Here is a 3,944-nt window from a genome sequence, read left to right as displayed (position 1 = left end):
TTTATTAAAAACTCAAATTTTGGAGGTATTTTCACATCGGTTCAGCTAACGTAAAGCTTAATTTTGTAAAATATATTGGCGGAAGCCTTAAAATGTAATAGACTTCATAATTCCAATGGAAAGCAGTATACCATTTTTGTTTGGAGAGTGAACCACCCTAATGTACGTACATGCTAGCGCAGAATATCCTAAAGAGTTCGGTTGTTAGCTAAAATTATAAATATTTCGGAGCTTTTTCTTGTTAAATGAGCATTTTGCTGCTGAAGCTCTCAACGAGTGATTTGTCATCCTCGCCGTAAGAATGCTGAATCACTCTTAAATGTACTTTTATGGATCGCTATTTGAGCTTTTCAAGGCGAATGTATATTTGTTATTCTAATAAATTTACTTTTGACGATTAGGAACGGCACTCATGCCTTGACAACGGATATAAAAATGAATTTAAGTTGGTACAGATTTTTTTCTATATTTTGAAAGGTTTTTCCTTGTCTGTCTGTGAACTTGCTAAAGTTTCTGAGCCATGTACTCCAATTGTACATAAATTTCTATGATAAAGTTCTAAATAGGTTTGCGAATAACGAAGCAATTGTATGCCAAAATGGGACTCAATATTGACCCCACAAAATCTGCAGTATTTATATATTACAATGAAACTTGGAAGGGGTCGCAGTTACGGTCGCCAGTGAAGTGTAATATCAGGGATTAATCCTGGACACCAAATTTGTATGGAAGAAATATAAATGTGAACGCGACCAGCATTTCCAAAATCTTAAGAGGGCTGTAATCTGTGATAGTACAGGTTTACTCTGGCCATGGCAAGGTAAATAAGCACTCACCAAGCTTTAACGACTGGTCCAACGAATGCGCTCAAAGAAATTCACGAATTTGAGCTTTTTCACCGAATCATAGAGACGACCTAAAAAGGAAATCTGCTAAAGGAGGCAACTGGTAAAGGAAAGGTCATATGATACAGGAAAATGGAGAAACCAGAAATTTTTCTTCCGCTAGTTTTTTACCCAAGAGATGACAAATGCCGGACCATAGTTTTTAAAGAGCTTTTCATAATAGTGCTGTACAACAAAGCATACTGCAACATATCTTTCTTTAAGAAACTATTGTTCTTTGGTACGCTGCCAGCTCGAAATTTTTAGAAGGAGTAGGACGCAGAACCCAGATACCTGCAAGTATTAGGATAAATCTAGACAAATTTCATGCAGACGCTGTGTCCGTCAATTTGTTTGCGGTACTTTATTTACATGGGGATTACCGTAATGGGAGGATATGCTAAGTGATAGCATACAATAAAATCATCCTTAGCTCTTGAACATATTGGGAAACCTAACTCTCTTGATAAGCTCAATAAGGTATGATCGGTACGAGGGCACACAAAAAATCACGAGGGAAATGATATAGCCGACAGTCTTACAAGATAGACAGCGTCTAACAATCCAATGGAATCCAAGTCTTTCCTCTATTTACGTCCAAGAATATTTAACCCAGCACTTGGCTGGGTATTGGATCAAACCAACTTCTTTTAAGAGACTGAGACATAATTAAAAAGTAATTTCTCCGTTTTTCGAAGTTAGCCTCCGAAATCGAGATATGGTCCATCTAAGTTCGCAATTGGGCCACTGGTAAAAAATATTTTTAATTATTGTATGTAAGCAAGCAAAAAAGTAAGAATATCCGCCCATATGAACCGCCTTTTTCTCTTATTGAAGCGGTATATACCTTTTTTTGTGCAAACTTATATAGTTGGTACTATACATGGTTAAAAGTCAGATCTTCGTTAAATTTAAAACGTTATATTTAAAAAAATGTTGAACTGATTTTTAAGTGCTATAAGGTACCGGTAATATAACTTTTCACAAAAAAGTTATATACCGTTTGAATAAGAGCAAAAGGCAGACTACGTCTGTATTTCCTTTTTTTAAGTTATTTACATACAACACTTGAAAATATTTTTTGCCAAAGGTCCTATTTCCGGCTTCGAATTAGGTATTCGGAGTCTAACTTCCAAAAACGGAGAAATTACTTTTTTACTTATTACTGAATCTCTTGAAAAAAATTGGTTTGGTCCAATACAGAGAAAAAAAGTTGATGTTGTCGTATAGCGTTAAAATTAGTGTTGTGCTCTTCCGATCTCAATAGATTGGACTACAAGTTATGGTCCATCATTGAGGTCATAGCCAGCACTATTCATCATTCAAGTTTTGAGTCTTTAAAGCGTCTTCGTGTTCGAGCAGTGGAAAAATTCCCAATGCATACATGATTGGCCAAGCAGAGTTCGCTTCGGCTGGAAGGCAAATGGAGCCCATTTGGATTATGGTGCTCTAACTACAATATTTAGCCACTGGGTTATAAAAAAATGGCAAAAGAGGTCCTAAAAAATATTCACCCGTTTTCATTTTACTATACAGATACCATATACCGAAATATTTGCTAATATACCCAAGTATTTTTATTTTTAGAAATCTTATACTTCTGCAAAGTTTAGTCTATGTGATAGGTTCTTGGCAGAAAATTGTTGACTGAGTGGCAACACTAATTGTGACAAACATTCCTGCTTACGTACTTACATATGTTTGCATATATGTACATACATACATAGATACATGCATACATATACATACGTACTAAGTCCCAATGCAGAGAAGCAGCACAAGTTAATGGCAGTATAGTGCGTGTGAATGTGATAAGCGCGAAATCTGCCAACTATTTGCGGTGTAAGCGCGCGCGTAGCTGAAGGCATACCACTTTCCTCGCTAAATGCTCACAAATCCCAGACGTAGACTCAATGCTTTGAACGGCGGTAATGACAGAGTGAAGAAAATTCGCGGCTTCTTATGTTTTCATAGAATTTCCCATCTTCTTGCTTGGCAAGCATTTTTTTATTTTTTTGTGTGTGCAAATAAATCATAGATTTTCTGTTTTTATGGCATAGCTGAGGAAAGATAACAAACAGTCACCTTTCTCTCATTTATTAAGGCAGATATCTACTTCCAGACATACATTGGTCCGCATAACCGTAGAACAATGTTTGTTTTGTGTATTTTATTTTATTTTTGTGTATTTTTTCTCATCACTTCTCTTTCTTTCATTCGTCTCCGCATTTTTTCTGCATTGCAATACTTATTTTAACTGCGTCGCTGATTTGGATTATTTTACAGGTGAACAAATCGGTTTTGTTCCACTTAGCAATTGTACCCCTGGGACTACAGATCTGCGCCCATCTTGGGCACATACTCGAGTGCGTAGTGCGTTTGCTTGCCACGCCGCACTTAGCCACCTGTCAAGTGTCTCAAGATGCACATAATGATTAATGGAGATCTTGCCACTTAAGCGTGACATATTTTCACCATGCCACATATTTGGTTGCGTGCAATATAATGTTGTACAGTACAGGTGTGTTATATACTTATACACATGTAAGTGTTGAAAGGGTTACGCTGAGTGCTTATTGTAAAAAAAAATAAATCTAGAAAAAAGCCACAACAAATGGATTGCCGCGTGTGCACTACCCTGCCGTACATTGTTGGGCGTGGAAAGCTCAAAGAAATATTGTTATGTGGCATACCATAAAATATGTGCTAAAAATGATTTTAATCTTTTTTTCAGCAAAAATGAATAATGATTATACCTAAATTGATCGTTTAGAGTGTCTAATGGTTAAAAACTCGACTGAAGCTTTCATAAGGACCTACTCAATTTGTCAGTCAGTTTTATCCTTAAAAAATGTAAACATTTGGTTTATCTCACACTAACGGGTTGGCAGACTTTTATAAATAAAGCTTTCATCAGAGAATATATTATTCGTAGATGGGCGAGGCTCATATCACCAGTGTTGTGGCAAAAGGCGACCCGCAACGAGGAGTATTCTCACCAGCCCTTTGGTACGTTTTTTGTGCTACGAACTAACAGAGAAAATCCTGCAAATGCAATCG

The sequence above is a fragment of the Rhagoletis pomonella genome, unplaced genomic scaffold, assembly GCF_013731165.1.
Source record: "Rhagoletis pomonella isolate Grant_MI unplaced genomic scaffold, Rhpom_1.0 Rhpom_scaffold_00004, whole genome shotgun sequence".
In the NCBI taxonomy this organism is placed as follows: Eukaryota; Metazoa; Arthropoda; class Insecta; order Diptera; family Tephritidae; genus Rhagoletis; species Rhagoletis pomonella.
The sequence above is the reverse complement of the archived record's forward strand: the minus strand, read 5'-3'. Positions refer to the sequence as shown.